This window comes from Engystomops pustulosus, chromosome 1, assembly GCF_040894005.1.
Source record: "Engystomops pustulosus chromosome 1, aEngPut4.maternal, whole genome shotgun sequence".
NCBI classification, from domain to species: domain Eukaryota; kingdom Metazoa; phylum Chordata; class Amphibia; order Anura; family Leptodactylidae; genus Engystomops; species Engystomops pustulosus.
Genome location: NC_092411.1, coordinates 224,982,747 through 225,000,823, shown reverse-complemented (window position 1 = coordinate 225,000,823; position 18,077 = coordinate 224,982,747). Strand labels below are relative to the sequence as shown.

General features: G+C 33.1%; 19 non-coding genes across 19 annotated transcripts; all 19 read right to left on the bottom strand.

Annotated features, from left to right (window-relative positions):
* Positions 1-763: 763 nt before the first annotated feature.
* Positions 764-835, bottom strand: TRNAC-GCA (transfer RNA cysteine (anticodon GCA)). Its single transcript has one exon. It is a non-coding gene; the product is annotated as a tRNA-Cys (tRNA).
* A 1,103-nt stretch (positions 836-1,938) lies between these two features.
* TRNAC-GCA (transfer RNA cysteine (anticodon GCA)) lies at positions 1,939-2,010 on the bottom strand. The gene has a single exon. It is a non-coding gene; the product is annotated as a tRNA-Cys (tRNA).
* Positions 2,011-2,330: 320 nt separating this feature from the next.
* Positions 2,331-2,402, bottom strand: TRNAC-GCA (transfer RNA cysteine (anticodon GCA)). Its single transcript has one exon. It is a non-coding gene; the product is annotated as a tRNA-Cys (tRNA).
* Positions 2,403-2,722: 320 nt separating this feature from the next.
* Positions 2,723-2,794, bottom strand: TRNAC-GCA (transfer RNA cysteine (anticodon GCA)). Its single transcript has one exon. It is a non-coding gene; the product is annotated as a tRNA-Cys (tRNA).
* Positions 2,795-3,898: 1,104 nt separating this feature from the next.
* Positions 3,899-3,970, bottom strand: TRNAC-GCA (transfer RNA cysteine (anticodon GCA)). Its single transcript has one exon. It is a non-coding gene; the product is annotated as a tRNA-Cys (tRNA).
* A 1,105-nt stretch (positions 3,971-5,075) lies between these two features.
* Positions 5,076-5,147, bottom strand: TRNAC-GCA (transfer RNA cysteine (anticodon GCA)). The gene has a single exon. It is a non-coding gene; the product is annotated as a tRNA-Cys (tRNA).
* A 1,707-nt stretch (positions 5,148-6,854) lies between these two features.
* Positions 6,855-6,926, bottom strand: TRNAC-GCA (transfer RNA cysteine (anticodon GCA)). Its single transcript has one exon. It is a non-coding gene; the product is annotated as a tRNA-Cys (tRNA).
* Positions 6,927-7,246: 320 nt separating this feature from the next.
* Positions 7,247-7,318, bottom strand: TRNAC-GCA (transfer RNA cysteine (anticodon GCA)). The gene has a single exon. It is a non-coding gene; the product is annotated as a tRNA-Cys (tRNA).
* A 320-nt stretch (positions 7,319-7,638) lies between these two features.
* On the bottom strand, positions 7,639-7,710 carry TRNAC-GCA (transfer RNA cysteine (anticodon GCA)). The gene has a single exon. It is a non-coding gene; the product is annotated as a tRNA-Cys (tRNA).
* A 320-nt stretch (positions 7,711-8,030) lies between these two features.
* TRNAC-GCA (transfer RNA cysteine (anticodon GCA)) lies at positions 8,031-8,102 on the bottom strand. Its single transcript has one exon. It is a non-coding gene; the product is annotated as a tRNA-Cys (tRNA).
* Positions 8,103-9,599: 1,497 nt separating this feature from the next.
* Positions 9,600-9,671, bottom strand: TRNAC-GCA (transfer RNA cysteine (anticodon GCA)). Its single transcript has one exon. It is a non-coding gene; the product is annotated as a tRNA-Cys (tRNA).
* A 1,105-nt stretch (positions 9,672-10,776) lies between these two features.
* TRNAC-GCA (transfer RNA cysteine (anticodon GCA)) lies at positions 10,777-10,848 on the bottom strand. Its single transcript has one exon. It is a non-coding gene; the product is annotated as a tRNA-Cys (tRNA).
* Positions 10,849-12,736: 1,888 nt separating this feature from the next.
* Positions 12,737-12,808, bottom strand: TRNAC-GCA (transfer RNA cysteine (anticodon GCA)). The gene has a single exon. It is a non-coding gene; the product is annotated as a tRNA-Cys (tRNA).
* Positions 12,809-13,520: 712 nt separating this feature from the next.
* TRNAC-GCA (transfer RNA cysteine (anticodon GCA)) lies at positions 13,521-13,592 on the bottom strand. Its single transcript has one exon. It is a non-coding gene; the product is annotated as a tRNA-Cys (tRNA).
* Positions 13,593-14,650: 1,058 nt separating this feature from the next.
* Positions 14,651-14,722, bottom strand: TRNAC-GCA (transfer RNA cysteine (anticodon GCA)). Its single transcript has one exon. It is a non-coding gene; the product is annotated as a tRNA-Cys (tRNA).
* Positions 14,723-15,042: 320 nt separating this feature from the next.
* Positions 15,043-15,114, bottom strand: TRNAC-GCA (transfer RNA cysteine (anticodon GCA)). Its single transcript has one exon. It is a non-coding gene; the product is annotated as a tRNA-Cys (tRNA).
* A 1,105-nt stretch (positions 15,115-16,219) lies between these two features.
* TRNAC-GCA (transfer RNA cysteine (anticodon GCA)) lies at positions 16,220-16,291 on the bottom strand. Its single transcript has one exon. It is a non-coding gene; the product is annotated as a tRNA-Cys (tRNA).
* Positions 16,292-17,395: 1,104 nt separating this feature from the next.
* Positions 17,396-17,467, bottom strand: TRNAC-GCA (transfer RNA cysteine (anticodon GCA)). The gene has a single exon. It is a non-coding gene; the product is annotated as a tRNA-Cys (tRNA).
* A 320-nt stretch (positions 17,468-17,787) lies between these two features.
* On the bottom strand, positions 17,788-17,859 carry TRNAC-GCA (transfer RNA cysteine (anticodon GCA)). Its single transcript has one exon. It is a non-coding gene; the product is annotated as a tRNA-Cys (tRNA).
* Between the last annotated feature and the right edge of the window lie 218 nt (positions 17,860-18,077).

The following is an 18,077-nucleotide window of genomic DNA, read 5'->3' as shown; positions in this document are numbered from 1 at the left end:
CTCCCTAGCGGCATCCAGACAGAGAATGACGCGAGCAGCGCGGGCAGGGGCTAGTCTATTCCAGGGTCACCTGATCTGGCCAGCCAACCACCGCTTTCGATGTGTAAGGGTACCACGTCATGCTGGGTGGAGTGCAGAGTCTCCTGGCTTGTGATTGGCTCTGTTTCTGGCCGCCAAAAAGCAAAACGGCGGGAGATGCCGTTTTCTCGAGCGGGCGAAGTATTCGTCCGAGCAACGAGCAGTTTCGAGTACGCTAATGCTCGAACGTGCATCAAGCTCGGACGAGTATGTTCGCCCATCTCTATTTGTGATCCTTCAAATAGTGAATGATATATTGTTTATAAGACTTGAAAAAGAACTTGTTTGGAACAAGGGGGCACTCGGAGTTGAACCAAGGACCTCTTGATCTGCAGTCAAATGCTCTACCACTGAACTATACCCCCAACGTACATCAAAGAATTTTTGTCCAAAAAACTTTAAATTATAGACTAATGCACATTTTCATGTTCTCTTGTTTGAAAACATGGATTTGAGTTACATCAATTGAAAGATTATTTCTCAGACACAATATTCAAAAAAAAGTCAAACTTACATGTTAGAGGACTGAGAATTGATGTAAACAAGTATAATAACTAATTTAAAAACACCTTCAATATTTCAAGTAACTGGACATGTCAAGCAATGTAATTTCATAATTTTATGATCCTTCAAATAGTGAATGATGTATTGTGTGTAAGACTTGAAAATGAAGATGTATGGTACAAGGGGGCACTCGGAGTTGAACCAAGGACCTCTTGATCTGCAGTCAAATGCTCTACCACTGAGCTATACCCCCAATTTTCATTAAAGAATTTTTGTCCAAAATCTTTTAAATTATAGACAAATGCACATTTTCATGTTCTCTTGTCTGAAAACATGGATTTGAGTTACATCAATTGAAAGATTATTTCTAAGACACAATATTCAAAAAAAATTCAAACTTACATGTTAGAGGACTGAGAATTGATGTAAACAAGTATAATAACTAATTTAAAAACACCTTCAATATTTCAAGTAACTGGACATGTCAAGCAATGTAATTTCGTAATTTTATGATCCTTCAAATAGTGAATGATGTATTGTGTGTAAGACTTGAAAATGAAGATGTATGGTACAAGGGGGCACTCAGAGTTGAACCAAGGACCTCTTGATCTGCAGTCAAATGCTCTACCACTGAGCTATACCCCCAATGTACATTAAAGAATTTTTGTCCAAAATCTTTTAAAATATAGACAAATGCACATTTTTATGTTATCTTGTTTGAAAACATGGATTTGAGTTACATCAATAGAAAGATTATTTCTCAGACACAATATTCAAAAAAAATTCAAACTTACATTTTAGAGGACTAAGAATTAATGTAAACAAGTATAATAACTAAATTAAAAACACCTTCTATATCTCAAGTAACTGGACATGTCAAGCAATGTAATTTTGTAATTTTATGATCCTTCAAATAGTGAATGATATATTGTGTATAAGACTTGAAAAAGAACATGTTTGGAACAAGGCGGCACTCGGAGCTGAACCAAGGACGTCTTGATCTGCAGTCAAATGCTCTACCACTGAGCTATACCCCCAAAGTACGTCAAAGAATTTTTGTCCAAAAAACTTTAAATTATAGACAAATGCACATTTTCATGTTCTCTTGTTTGAAAACATGGATTTGAGTTACATCAATTGAAAGATTATTTCTCAGACACAATATTCAAAAAAAGTCAAACTTACATGTTAGTGGACTAAGAATTGATGTAAACAAATATAATAACTAAATTAAAAACACCTTCTATATTTCAAGTAACTGGACATGTAAAGCAATGTAATTTCGTAATTTTATGATCCTTCAAATAGTGAATGATATATTGTGTATAAGACTTGAAAAAGAACATGTTTGGAGCAAGGGGGAACTCGGAGTTGAACCAAGGACCTCTTGATCTGCAGTCAAATGCTCTACCACTGAGCTATACCCCCAATATATGTCAAAGAATTTTTGTCCAAAAAACTTTAAATTATAGACAAATGCACATTTTTATGTTCTCTTGTTTGAAAACATGGATTTGAGTTACATCAATTGAAAGATTATTTCTCAGACACATTATTCAAAAAAAATTCAAACTTACATGTTAGAGGACTGAGAATTGATGTAAACAAGTATAATAACTAATTTAAAAACACCTTCAATATTTCAAGTAACTGGACATGTCAAGCAATGTAATTTCGTAATTTTATGATCCTTCAAATAGTGAATGATGTATTGTGTGTAAGACTTTAAAATGAAGATGTATGGTACAAGGGGGCACTCGGAGTTGAACCAAGGACCTCTTGATCTGCAGTCAAATGCTCTACCACTGAGCTATACCCCCAATATACATTAAAGAATTTTTGTCCAAAATCTTTTAAATTATAGACAAATGCACATTTTCATGTTCTCTTGTTTGAAAACATGGATTTGAGTTACATCAATTGAAAGATTATTTCTCAGACACAATATTCAAAAAAAATTCAAACTTACATGTTAGAGGACTAAGAATTGATATAAACAAGTATAATAACTAAATTAAAAACACCTTCTATATTTCAAGTAACTGGACATGTCAAGCAATGTAATTTCGTAATTTTATGATCCTTCAAATAGTGAATAATATATTGTGTATAAGACTTGAAAAAGAACATGTTCGGAACAAGGGGGCACTTGGAGTTGAACCAAGGACCTCTTGATCTGCAGTCAAATGCTCTACCACTGAGCTATACCCCCAATGTACATTAAAGAATTTTTGTCCAAAATCTTTTAAAATATAGACAAATGCACATTTTCATGTTCTCTTGTTTGAAAACATGGATTTGAGTTACATCAATTGAAAGATTATTTCTCAGACACAATATTCAAAAAAAATTCAAACTTACATGTTAGAGGACTAAGAATTGATATAAACAAGTATAATAACTAAATTAAAAACACCTTCTATATTTCAAGTAACTGGACATGTCAAGCAATGTAATTTCGTAATTTTATGATCCTTCAAATAGTGAATGATATATTGTGTATAAGACTTGAAAAAGAACATGTTTGGAACAAGGGGGCACTCAGAGTTGAACCAAGGACCTCTTGATCTGCAGTCAAATGCTCTACCACTGAGCTATACCCCCAATGTACGTCAAATAATTTTTGTCCAAAAAACTTTAAATTATAGACAAATGCACATTTTCATTTTCTCTTGTTTGAAAACATGGATTTGAGTTTCATCAATTGAAAGATTATTTCTCAGACACAATATTCAAAAAAAAGTCAAACTTACATGTTAGAGGACTAAGAATTGATGTAAACAAATATAATAACTAAATTAAAAACACCTTCTATATTTCAAGTAACTGGATATGTCAAGCAATGTAATTTCGTAATTTTATGATCCTTCAAATAGTGAATGATATATTGTGTATAAGACTTGAAAAAGAACATGTTTGGAACAAGGGGGCATTCGGAGTTGAACCAAGGACTTCTTGATCTGCAGTCAAATGCGCTACCATTGAGCTATACCCCCAATATACGTCAAAGAATTTTTGTCCAAAAAACTTTAAATTATAGACAAATGCACATTTTTATGTTCTCTTGTTTGAAAACATGGATTTGAGTTACATCAATTAAAAGATTATTTCTCAGACACAATATTCAAAAAAAATTCAAACTTACATGTTAGAGGACTGAGAATTGATGTAAACAAGTATAATAACTCATTTAAAAACACCTTCAATATTTCAAGTAACTGGACATGTCAAGCAATGTAATTTCGTAATTTTATGATCCTTCAAATAGTGAATGATGTATTGTGTATAAGACTTGAAAATGAAGATGTATGGTACAAGGGGGCACTCGGAGTTGAACCAAGGACCTCTTGATCTGCAGTCAAATGCTCTACCACTGAGCTATACCCCCAATATACATTAAAGAATTTTTGTCCAAAATCTTTTAAATTATAGACAAATGCACATTTTCATGTTCTCTTGTTTGAAAACATGGATTTGAGTTACATCAATTGAAAGATTATTTCTCAGACCCAATATTCCAAAAAAATTCAAACTTACATGTTAGAGGACTGAGAATTGATGTAAACAAGTATAATAACTAATGTAAAAACACTTTCAATATTTCAAGTAACTGGACATGTCAAACAATGTAATTTCGTAATTTTATGATCCTTCAAATAGTGAATGATGTATTGTGTGTAAGACTTGAAAATAAAGATGTATGGTACAAGGGGGCACTCAGAGTTGAACCAAGGACCTCTTGATCTGCAGTCAAATGCTCTACCACTGAGCTATACCCCCAATGTAGATTAAAGAATTTTTGTCCAAAATCTTTTAAAAAAATAGACAAATGCACATTTTTATGTTATCTTGTTTGAAAACATGGATTTGAGTTACATCAATAGAAAGATTATTTCTCAGACACAATATTCAAAAAAAATTCAAACTTACATGTTAGAGGACTAAGAATTAATGTAAACAAGTATAATAACTAAATTAAAAACACCTTCTATATCTCAAGTAACTGGACATGTCAAGCAATGTAATTTTGTAATTTTATGATCCTTCAAATAGTGAATGATATATTGCGTATAAGACTTGAAAAAGAACATGTTTGGAACAAGGCGGCACTCAAAACTGAACCAAGGACGTCTTGATCTGCAGTCAAATGCTCTACCACTGAGCTATACCCCCAAAGTACGTCAAAGAATTTTTGTCCAAAAAACTTTAAATTATAGACAAATGCACATTTTCATGTTCTCTTGTTTGAAAACATGGATTTGAGTTACATCAATTGAAAGATTATTTCTCAGACACAATATTCAAAAAAAAGTCAAACTTACATGTTAGAGGACTAAGAATTGATGTAAACAAATATAATAACTAAATTAAAAACACCTTCTATATTTCAAGTAACTGGACATGTCAAGCAATGTAATTTCGTAATTTTATGATCCTTCAAATAGTGAATGATATATTGTGTATAAGACTTGAAAAAGAACATGTTTGGAGCAAGGGGGAACTTGGAGTTGAACCAAGGACCTCTTGATCTGCAGTCAAATGCTCTACCACTGAGCTATACCCCCAATATACGTCAAAGAATTTTTGTCCAAAAAACTTTAAATTATAGACAAATGAAGATTTTCATGTTCTCTTGTTTGAAAACATGTATTTGAGTTACATCAATTGAAAGATTATTTCTCAGACACATTATTCAAAAAAAATTCAAACTTACATGTTAGAATGCGCTTCTTGCGCATCTGTTTACATTCCCCTCACCCGCCATATCCCAAACTTATAAGAACGCTACTACACTTGATCTTATACAAAAGGTTCTTAGAAGTGCTGTTTGGGGAGTAGCCTAGAGACAGGGGCTTGGATTGGCGAAAGCTCGCCTGGCAGCGGAGCGCCAGCTCCATGCGCATCATGCGTTTCTTGCGCATCTGTTTACATGCCCCTCACCCGCCATATCCCAAACTTATAAGAACGCTACTACACTTAACTTGGTGCAGTCTGGGACCGAGTCTGACCCTGGGGCTGGTCATATACTGCCGACGCAGAGGATTGCGGGGCCTACCTCGGTCCAGGTCTGAAAGGCCTACTATACCTCCTCCTCCTCCCACCCCTCCTCCACCTCCTCCTCCTCCGAATTACCATCCGTGGCCATGGCGCCATCAGTCGGTAGCTCTAGGCACAGCAGCAGTGCCGTCGCTAAGCGACAGCAGGCGGTGCTCAAACTGCTGAGCCTAGGCGATAAAAGGCACACCGCCCAAGAGCTATTACAGGGCATTCCACATCAAACTTGTTAACTTTGTCGCCACCCTGCTGTGTAATCCACAAAATATACTGGCAAACTTTTATCATTTACCGATATTATTTCAGCGCTTCTTGCGCATCTGTTTACATTTCCCTCACCCGCCATATCCCAAACTTATAAGGACGCTACTACACTTGATCTTATACAAAAGGTTCTTAGAAGTGCTGTTTGGGGAGTAGCCTAGAGACAGGGGCTTGGATTGGCGAAAGCACGCCTGGCAGCAGAGCGCCAGCTCCATGCCAAGATCCAACTAACATAGTTTTAACTGCAGCACCTTTAATCTACTACTAGTTCACTGCCTCCATACATGGTCCCCTTATCAAACGAGCTGTGTCAGGCAGAATTTTGGGTTGTTTTCATGGCTTCCATGTTAACTTTGTCGCCACCCTGCTGTGTAATCCACAAAATATACTGGCAAACTTTTATCATGTACCGATATTATTTGAGCGCTTCTTGCTCACCTCCTTTGGTTCCTCTCTGCCACCCATTGGTTTGAAGCCTGAGTCAATTTAGGGTATGTCGCCATGACACTCTCTAGCCTGCTGCCGCTGCCTCTGCATGCCGTCCCCTATAGTGTCAGGGTCAATTATTGGATGTTTTAGATGCTATCTAGCTTCATTCTGTCACTCTGTCATGGCCATGCTGTTGCCCATAATTTTGGCATAATGGTGTGATTAAGCAGCCTCAGAGGCATCCATGCATGCTGCCCCTGCTGTTTCCTGTCCATTTCCGTGGTGTTTCCATCCTTTTCTGAGGTTCCCAGGTGTTTGGCCAAGCTTCCCTGTGCAGAGCCTTGGTCCCCTTGAAAAATGCTCGAGTCTCCCATTGACTTCAATGGGGCTCGTTATTCGAGACGAGCACTCGAGCATCGGGAAAAGTTCGTCTCGAATAACGAGTACCCGAGCATTTTAGTGCTCGCTCATCTCTATGAATGATATATTGTGTATAAGACTTGAAAAAGAACATGTTTGGAACAAGGGGGCACTCGGAGTTGAACCAAGGACCTCTTGATCTGCAGTCAAATGCTCTACCACTGAGCTATACCCCCAAAGTACGTCAAAGAATTTTTGTCCAAAAAACTTTAAATTATAGACAAATGCACATTTTCATGTTCTCTTGTTTGAAAACATGGATTTGAGTTACATCAATTGAAAGATTATTTATCAGACACAATATTCAAAAAAAAGTCAAACTTACATGTTAGAGGACTAAGAATTGATGTAAACAAATAAAATAACTAAATTAAAAACACCTTCTATATTTCAAGTAACTGGACATGTCAAGCAATGTAATTTCGTAATTTTATGATCCTTCAAATAGTGAATGATATATTGTGTATAAGACTTGAAAAAGAACATGTTTGGAACAAGGGGGCACTCGGAGTTGAACCAAGGACCTCTTGATCTGCAGTCAAATGCTCTACCACTGAGCTATACCCCCAACATACATCATAGAATTTTTGTCCAAAATCTTTTAAATTATAGACAAATGCAAATTTTCATGTTCTTTTGTTTGAAAACATGGATTTGAGTTAAATTAATTGAAAGATTATTTCTCAGACACAATATTCAAAAAAACATTAAACTTACATGTTAGAGAACTGAGAATTGATGTAAATAAGTATAATAACTAATTTAAAAACACCTTCAATATTTCAAGTAACTGGACATGTCAAGCAATGTAATTTCGTAATTTTATGATCCTTCAAATAGTGAATGATGTATTGTGTGTAAGACTTGAAAATGAAGATGTATGGTACAAGGGGGCACTTGGAGTTGAACCAAGAACCTCTTGATCTGCAGTCAAATGCTCTACCACTGAGCTATACCCCCAATGTAGATTAAAGAAATTTTGTCCAAAATCTTTTAAATTATAGACAAATGCACATTTTCATGTTCTCTTGTTTGAATACATGGATTTGAGTTACATCAATTGAAAGATTATTTCTCAGACACAATATTCCAAAAAAATTCAAACTTACATGTTAGAGGACTGAGAATTGATGTAAACAAGTATAATAACTAATTTAAAAACACCTTCAATATTTCAAGTAACTGGACATGTCAAGCAATGTAATTTCGTAATTTTATGATCCTTCAAATAGTGAATGATGTATTGTGTGTAAGACTTGAAAATGAAGATGTATGGTACAAGGGGGCACTCGGAGTTGAACCAAGGACCTCTTGATCTGCAGTCAAATGCTCTACCATTGAGCTATACCCCCAACATACATTAAAGAATTTTTGTCCAAAATCTTTTAAATTATAGACAAATGCACATTTTCATGTTCTCTTGTTTGAAAACATGGATTTGAGTTACATCAATTGAAAGATTATTTCTCAGACACAATATACAAAAAAAATTCAAACTTACATGTTAGAGGACTAAGAATTGATGTAAACAAGTATAATAACTAAATTAAAAACACCTTCTATATTTCAAGTAACTGGACATGTCAAGCAATATAATTTCGTAATTTTATGATCCTTCAAATAGTTAATAATATATTGTGTATAAGACTTGAAAAAGAACATGTTTGGAACAAGGGGGCACTCGGAGTTAAACCAAGGACCTCTTGATCTGCTGTCAAATGCTCTACCACTGAGCTATACCCCCAAAGTACGTCAAAGAATTTTTGTCCAAAAAACTTTAAATTATAGACAAATGCACATTTTCATGTTCTCTTGTTTGAAAACATGGATTTGAGTTACATCAATTGAAAGATTATTTATCAGACACAATATTCAAAAAAAAGTCAAACTTACATGTTAGAGGACTAAGAATTGATATAAACAAATATAATAACTAAATTAAAAACACCTTCTATATTTCAAGTAACTGGACATGTCAAGCAATGTAATTTCGTAATTTTAAGATCCTTCAAATAGTGAATGATATATTGTGTATAAGACTTGAAAAAGAACATGTTTGGAACAAGGGGGCACTCGGAGTTGAACCAAAGACCTCTTGATCTGCAGTCAAATGCTCTACCACTGAGCTATACCCCCAACATACGTCAAAGAAATTTTGTCCAAAAAACTTTAAATTATAGACAAATGCACATTTTCATGTTCTCTTGTTTGAAAACATGGATTTGAGTTACATCAATTGAAAGATTATTTCTCAGACACAATATTCAAAAAAACATTCAAACTTACATGTTAGAGGACTGAGAATTGATGTAAACAAGTATAATAACTAATTTAAAAACACCTTCAATATTTCAAGTAACTGGACATGTCAAGCAATGTAATTTCGTAATTTTATGATCCTTCAAATAGTGAATGATGTATTGTGTATAAGACTTGAAAATGAAGATGTATGGTACAAGAGGGCACTCGGAGTTGAACCAAGGACCTCTTGATCTGCAGTCAAATGCTCTACCACAGAGCTATACCCCCAACGTACATTAAAGAATTTTTGTCGAAAATCTTTTAAATTATAGACAAATGCAAATTTTCATGTTCTTTTGTTTGAAAACATGGATTTGAGTTAAATTAATTGAAAGATTATTTCTCAGACCCATTATTCAAAAAAAATTCAAACTTACATGTTAGAGCACTGAGAATTGATGTAAATAAGTATAATAACTAATTTAAAAACACCTTCAATATTTCAAATAACTGGACATGTCAAGCAATGTAATTTCGTAATTTTATGATCCTTCAAATAGTGAATAATGTATTGTGTGTAAGACTTGAAAATGAAGATGTATGGTACAAGGGGGCACTCGGAGTTGAACCAAGGACCTCTTGATCTGCAGTCAAATGCTCTACCATTGAGCTATACCCCCAATATACATTAAAGAATTTTTGGCCAAAATCTTTTAAATTATAGACAAATGCACATTTTCATGTTCTCTTGTTTGAAAACATGGATTTGAGTAATATCAATTGAAAGATTATTTCTCAGACACAATATTAAAAAAAAATTCAAACTTACATGTTAGAGGACTAAGAATTGATGTAAACAAGTATAATAACTAAATTAAAAACACCTTCTATATTTCAAGTAACTGGACATGTCAAGCAATGTAATTTCGTAATTTTATGATCCTTCAAATAGTGAATAATATATTGTGTATAAGACTTGAAAAAGAACATGTTTGGAACAAGGGGGCACTCGGAGTTAAACCAAGGACCTCTTGATCTGCTGTCAAATGCTCTACCACTGAGCTATACCCCCAAAGTACTTCAAAGGATTTTTGTCCAAAAAACTTTAAATTATAGACAAATGCACATTTTCATGTTCTCTTGTTTGAAAACATGGATTTGAGTTACATCAATTGAAAGATTATTTAGCAGACACAATATTCAAAAAAAAGTCAAACTTACATGTTAGAGGACTAAGAATTGATATAAACAAATATAATAACTAAATTAAAAACACCTTCTATATTTCAAGTAACTGGACATGTCAAGCAATGTAATTTCGTAATTTTATGATCCTTCAAATAGTGAATGATGTATTGTGTATAAGACTTGAAGAAGAACATGTTTGGAACAAGGGGGCACTCGGAGTTGAACCAAAGACTTCTTGAACTGCAGTCAAATGCTCTACCACTGAGCTATACCCCCAACATACGTCAAAGAATTTTTGTCCAAAAAACTTTAAATTATAGACAAATGCACATTTTCATGCTCTCTTGTTTGAAAACATGGATTTGAGTTACATCAATTGAAAGATTATTTCTCAGACACAATATTCAAAAAAACATTCAAACTTACATGTTAGAGGACTGAGAATTGATGTAAACAAGTATAATAACTAATTTAAAAACACCTTCAATATTTCAAGTAACTGGACATGTCAAGCAATGTAATTTCGAAATTTTATGATCCTTCAAATAGTGAATGATGTATTGTGTATAAGACTTGAAAATGAAGATGTATGGTACAAGAGGGCACTCGGAGTTGAACCAAGGACCTCTTGATCTGCAGTCAAATGCTCTACCACTGAGCTATACCCCCAACGTAGAATAAAGAATTTTTGTCCAAAATCTTTTAAATTATAGACAAATGCACATTTTCATGTTCTCTTGTTTGAAAACATGGATTTGAGTTACATCAATTGAAAGATTATTTCTCAGACACAATATTCCAAAAAAATTCAAACTTACATGTTAGAGGACTGAGAATTGATGTAAACAAGTATAATAACTAATTTAAAAACACCTTCAATATTTCAAGTAACTGGACATGTCAAGCAATGTAATTTCGTAATTTTATGATCCTTCAAATAGTGAATGATGTATTGTGTGTAAGACTTGAAAATGAAGATGTATGGTACAAGGGGGCACTCGAAGTTGAAGCAGGGACCTCTTGATCTGCAGTCAAATGCTCTACCATTGAGCTATACCCCCAACATACATTAAAGAATTTTTGTCCAAAATCTTTTAAATTATAGACAAATGCACATTTTCATGTTCTCTTGTTTGAAAACATGGATTTGAGTTACATCAATTGAAAGATTATTTATCAGACACAATATTCAAAAAAAAGTCAAACTTACATGTTAGAGGACTGAAAATTGATGTAAGCAAGTATAATAACTAATTTAAAAACACCTTCAATATTTCAAGTAACTGGACATGTCAAGCAATGTAATTTCGTAATTTTATGATCCTTCAAATAGTGAATGATGTATTGTGTGTAAGACTTGAAAATGAAGATGTATGGTACAAGGGGGCACTCGGAGTTGAACCAAGGACCTCTTGATCTGCAGTCAAATGCGCTACCACTGAGCTATACCCCCAATGTAGATTAAAGAATTTTTGTCCAAAATCTTTTAAATTATAGACAAATGCACATTTTCATGTTCTCTTGTTTGAAAACATGGATTTGAGTTAAATTAATTGAAAGATTATTTCTCAGACACAATATTCAAAAAAAATTCAAACTTACATGTTAGAGGACTGAGAATTTATGTAAATAAGTATAATAACTAATTTAAAAACACCTTCAATATTTCAAATAACTGGACATGTCAAGCAATGTAATTTCGTAATTTTATGATCCTTCAAATAGTGAATGATGTATTGTGTATAAGACTTGAAAATGAAGATGTATGGTACAAGAGGGCACTCGGAGTTGAACCATGGACCTCTTGATCTGCAGTCAAATGCTCTACCACTGAGCTATACCCCCAATGTACATTAAAGAATTTTTGTCCAAAATCTTTTAAATTATAGACAAATGCACATTTTCATGTTCTCTTGTTTGAAAACATGGATTTGAGTTACATCAATTGAAAGATTATTTAGCAGACACAATATTCAAAAAAAAGTCAAACTTACATGTTAGAGGACTAAGAATTGATATAAACAAATATAATAACTAAATTAAAAACACCTTCTATATTTCAAGTAACTGGACATGTCAAGCAATGTAATTTCGTAATTTTATGATCCTTCAAATAGTGAATGATGTATTGTGTATAAGACTTGAAGAAGAACATGTTTGGAACAAGGGGGCACTCGGAGTTGAACCAAAGACCTCTTGATCTGCAGTCAAATGCTCTACCACTAAGCTATACCCCCAACATACGTCAAAGAATTTTTGTCCAAAAAACTTTAAATTATAGACAAATGCACATTTTCATGTTCTCTTGTTTGAAAACATGGATTTGAGTTACATCAATTGAAAGATTATTTCTCAGACACAATATTCAAAAAAACATTAAACTTACATGTTAGAGGACTGAGAATTGATGTAAACAAGTATAATAACTAATTTAAAAACACCTTCAATATTTCAAGTAACTGGACATGTCAAGCAATGTAATTTCGAAATTTTATGATCCTTCAAATAGTGAATGATGTATTGTGTATAAGACTTGAAAATGAAGATGTATGGTACAAGAGGGCACTCGGAGTTGAACCAAGGACCTCTTGATCTGCAGTCAAATGCTCTACCACTGAGCTATACCCCCAATGTACATTAAAGAATTTTTGTCCAAAATCTTTTAAATTATAGACAAATGCAAATTTTCATGTTCTTTTGTTTGAAAACATGGATTTGAGTTAAATTAATTGAAAGATTATTTCTCAGACAAAATATTCAAAAAAAATTCAAACTTACATGTTAGAGAACTGAGAATTGATGTAAATAAGTATAATAACTAATTTAAAAACACCTTCAATATTTCAAGTAACTGGACATGTCAAGCAATGTAATTTCGTAATTTTATGATCCTTCAAATAGTGAATGATGTATTGTGTGTAAGACTTGAAAATGAAGATGTATGGTACAAGGGGGCACTTGGAGTTGAACCATGGACCACTTGATCTGCAGTCAAATGCTCTACCACTGAGCTATACCCCCAATGTACATTAAAGAATTTTTGTCCAAAATCTTTTAAATTATAGACAAATGCACATTTTCATGTTCTCTTGTTTGAAAACATGGATTTGAGTTACATCAATTGAAAGATTATTTCTCAGACACAATATTCCAAAAAAATTCAAACTTACATGTTAGAGGACTGAGAATTGATGTAAACAAGTATAATAACTAATTTAAAAACACCTTCAATATTTCAAGTAACTGGACATGTCAAGCAATGTAATTTTGTAATTTTATGATCCTTCAAATAGTGAATGATGTATTGTGTGTAAGACTTGAAAATGAAGATGTATGGTACAAGGGGGCACTCGGAGTTGAACCAAGGACCTCTTGATCTGCAGTCAAATGCTCTACCATTGAGCTATACCCCCAACATACATTAAAGAATTTTTGTCCAAAATCTTTTAAATTATAGACAAATGCACATTTTCATGTTCTCTTGTTTGAAAACATGGATTTGAGTTACATCAATTGAAAGATTATTTATCAGACACAATATTCAAAAAAAAGTCAAACTTACATGTTAGAGGACTGAAAATTGATGTAAGCAAGTATAATAACTAATTTAAAAACACCTTCAATATTTCAAGTAACTGGACATGTCAAGCAATGTAATTTCGTAATTTTATGATCCTTCAAATAGTGAATGATGTATTGTGTGTAAGACTTGAAAAAGAAGATGTATGGTACAAGGGGGCACTCGGAGTTGAACCAAGGACCTCTTGATCTGCAGTCAAATGCGCTACCACTGAGCTATACCCCCAATGTAGATTAAAGAATTTTTGTCCAAAATCTTTTAAATTATAGACAAATGCACATTTTCATGTTCTCTTGTTTGAAAACATGGATTTGAGTTACATCAATTGAAAGATTATTTCTCAGACACAATATTCCAAAAAAATTCAAACTTACATGTTAGAGGACTGAAAATTGATGTAAACAAGTATAATAACTAATTTAAAAACACCTTCAAAATTTCAAGTAAGTGGACATGTCAAGCAATGTAATTTCGTAATTTTATGATCCTTCAAATAGTGAATGATGTATTGTGTGTAAGACTGGAAAATGAAGATGTATGGTACAAGGGGGCACTCGGAGTTGAACCAAGGACCTCTTGATCTGCAGTCAAATGCAGATCAAGAGGTCCTGCAGAGGTAATGCACATTTTCATGTTCTCTTGTTTGAAAACATGGATTTGAGTTACATCAATTGAAAGATTATTTAGCAGACACAATATTCAAAAAAAAGTCAAACTTACATGTTAAAGGACTAAGAATTGATATAAACAAATATAATAACTAAATTAAAAACACCTTCTATATTTCAAGTAACTGGACATGTCAAGCAATGTAATTTCGTAATTTTATGATCCTTCAAATAGTGAATGATATATTGTGTATAGGACTTGAAAAAGAACATGTTTGGAACAAGGGGGCACTCGGAGTTGAACCAAGGACCTCTTGATCTGCAGTCAAATGCTCTACCACTGAGCTATACCCCCAACATACATCAAAGAATTTTTGTCCAAAATCTTTTAAATTATAGACAAATGCACATTTTCATGTTCTCTTGTTTGAAAACATGGATTTGAGTTACATCAATTGAAAGATTATTTCTCAGACACAATATTCCAAAAAAATTCAAACTTACATGTTAGAGGACTGAAAATTGATGTAAACAAGTATAATAACTAAATTAAAAACACCTTCAATATTTCAAGTAACTGGACATGTCAAGCAATGTAATTTCGTAGTTTTATGATCCTTCAAATAGTGAATGATGTATTGTGTGTAAGACTTGAAAATGAAGATGTATGGTACAAGGGGGCACTCGGAGTTGAACCAAGGACCTCTTGATCTGCAGTCAAATGCTCTACCACTGAGCTATACCCCCAATGTACATTAAAGATTTTTTTGTCCAAAATCTTTTAAATTATAGACAAATGCACATTTTCATGTTCTCTTGTTTGAAAACATGGATTTGAGTTACATCAATTGAAAGATTATTTCTCAGACACAATATTCAAAAAAATTTGAAACTTACATGTTACAGGACTGAGAATTGATGTAAACAAGTATAATAACTAAATTAAAAACACCTTCAATATTTCAAGTAACTGGACATGTCAAGCAATGTAATTTCGTAGTTTTATGATCCTTCAAATAGTGAATGATGTATTGTGTGTAAGACTTGAAAATGAAGATGTATGGTACAAGGAGGCACTCGGAGTTGAACCAAGGATGTCTTGATCTGCAGTCAAATGCTCTACCACTGAGCTATATCCCCAATGTACATTAAAGAATTTTTGTGCAAAATCTTTTAAATTATAGACAAATGCACATTTTCATGTTCTCTTGTTTGAAAACATGGATTTGAGTTACATCAATTGAAAGATTATTTCTCAGACACAATATTTCAAAAAAATTCAAACTTACATGTTAGAGGACTGAAAACTGATGTAAACAAGTATAATAACTAATTTAAAAACACCTTCAATATTTCAAGTAACTGGACATGTCAAGCAATGTAATTTCGTAATTTTATGATCCTTCAAATAGTGAATGATGTATTGTGTATAAGAATTGAAAATGAAGATGTATGGTACAAGGGGGCACTCGGAGTTGAACCTAGGACCTCTTGATGTGCAGTCAAATGCTCTACCACTGAGCTATACCCCCAATGTACGTCAAATAATTTTTGTCCAAAATCTTTTAAATTATAGACAAATGCACATTTTCATGTTCTCTTGTTTGAAAACATGGATTTGAGTTACATCAATTGAAAGATTATTTCTCAGACACAATATTCAAAAAAAAATCAAACTTACATGTTAGAGGACTGAGAATTGATGTAAACAAGTATAATAACTAATTTAAAAACACCTTCAATATTTCAAGTAACTGGACATGTCAAGCAATGTAATTTCGTAATTTTATGATCCTTCAAATAGTGAATGATGTATTGTGTATAAGAATTGAAAATGAAGATGTATGGTACAAGGGGGCACTCGGAGTTGAACCAAGGACCTCTTGATCTGCAGTCAAATGCTCTACCACTGAGCTATACCCCCAATGTACGTCAAATAATTTTTGTCCAAAATCTTTTAAATTATAGACAAATGCACATTTTCATGTTCTCTTGTTTGAAAACATGGATTTGAGTTACATCAATTGAAAGATTATTTCTCAGACACAATATTAAAAAAAAATTCAAACTTACATGTTAGAGGACTGAGAATTGATGTAAACAAGTATAATGACTAATTTAAAAACACCTTCAATATTTCAAGTAACTGGACATGTCAAGCAATGTAATTTCATAATTTTATGATCCTTCAAATAGTGAATGATGTATTGTGTATTAGACTTGAAAAAGAACATGTTTTGAACAAAGGGGCACTCGGAGTTGAACCAAGGACCTCTTGATCTGCAGTCAAATGCTCTACCACTGAGCTATACCCCCAATGTACGTCAAAGAACTTTTGTCCAAAAAACTTTAAATTATAGACAAATGCACATTTTCATGTTCTCTTGTTTGAAAACATGGATTTGAGTTACATCAATTGAAAGATTATTTCTCAGACACTATATTCCAAAAAAATTCAAACTTACATGTTAGAGGACTGAGAACTGATGTAAACAAGTATAATAACTAATTTAAAAACACCTTCAATATTTCAAGTAACTGGACATGTCAAGCAATGTAATTTCGTAATTTTATGATCCTTCAAATAGTGAATGATGTATTGTGTGTAAGACTTGAAAATTAAGATGTATGGTACAAGGGGGCACTCGGAGTTGAACCAAGGACCTCTTGATCTGCAGTCAAATGCTCTACCACTGAGCTATACCCTCAATGTACATTAAAGAATTTTTGTCCAAAATCTTTTAAATTATAGACAAATGCACATTTTCATGTTCTCTTGTTTGAAAACATGGATTTGAGTTACATCAATTGAAAGATTATTTCTCAGACACAATATTCCAAAAAAATTCAAACTTACATGTTAGAGGACTGAGAATTGATGTAAACAAGTATTATAACTAATTTAAAAACAGCTTCAATTTTTCAAGTAACTGGACATGTCAAGCAATGTAATTTCGTAATTTTATGATCCTTCAAATAGTGAATGATGTATTGTGTGTAAGATTTGAAAATGAAGATGTATGGTACAAGGGGGCACTCGGAGTTGAACCAAGAACCTCTTGATCTGCAGTCAAATGCTCTACCACTGAGCTATACCCCCAGTGTACGTCAAAGAATTTTTGTCCCAAATCTTTTAAATTATAGACAAATGCACATTTTCATGTTCTCTTGTTTGAAAACATGGATTTGAGTTACATCAATTGAAAGATTATTACTCAGACACATTATTCCAAAAAAATTCAAACTTACATGTTAGAGGACTAAGAATTGATGTAAACAAGTATAATAACTAAATTAAAAACACCTTCAATATTTCAAGTAACTGGACATGTCAAGCAATGTAATTTCGTAATTTCATGATCCTTCAAATAGTGAATGATGTATTGTGTGTAAGACTTGAAAATGAAGATGTATGGTACAAGGGGGCACTCGGAGTTGAACCAAGGACCTCTTGATCTGCAGTCAAATGCTCTACCACTGAGCTATACCCCCAATGAACATTAAAGAATTTTTGTCCAAAATCTTTAAAATTATAGACAAATGCACATTTTCATGTTCTCTTGTTTGAAAACATGGATTTGAGTTACATCAATTGAAAGATTATTTCTCAGACACAATATTCCAAAAAAATTCAAACTTACATGTTAGAGGACTGAGAACTGATGTAAACAAGTATAATAACTAATTTAAAAACACCTTCAATATTTCAA